The following is a 247-nucleotide window of genomic DNA, read 5'->3' on the forward strand; positions in this document are numbered from 1 at the left end:
GCCTCCCAGCACTGGGATCAGCGGAGCCGCGAGGCCTCCCGGCACTGGGATCATTGTGAAAGGGGGCAGCGCCCAAACCCCCTGATCACCCTGCAGCTCGGTGTGTGACAGGGGCCGGGTACACAACCTCCCTATCCGCCCTACTTTGTTCGTTACAGGGGAAGGCGCCCCAACCCCCTGATCATCCCTGCTCTGTGCCTGAAAGGGGGGAGCTCCCCAACCCCCTGATCGCTTGTGGCTCTGTGTG

General features: G+C 64.4%; 1 long non-coding RNA gene across 1 annotated transcript in view; it reads left to right on the forward strand.

Moving 5' to 3' along the window:
• The first annotated feature begins 153 nt into the window (after window positions 1–153).
• The window catches only part of LOC102757093, a 23,113-nt gene continuing 23,019 nt past the window's right edge, over window positions 154–247 (forward strand). Inside the window, exon 1 of the long non-coding RNA XR_436206.2 lies at window positions 154–244. This is a non-coding gene — a long non-coding RNA (uncharacterized LOC102757093). The remainder of the gene's footprint in view (window positions 245–247) is intronic.

The sequence above is a fragment of the Myotis davidii genome, unplaced genomic scaffold, assembly GCF_000327345.1.
Source record: "Myotis davidii unplaced genomic scaffold, ASM32734v1 scaffold308, whole genome shotgun sequence".
NCBI lineage: Eukaryota > Metazoa > Chordata > Mammalia > Chiroptera > Vespertilionidae > Myotis > Myotis davidii.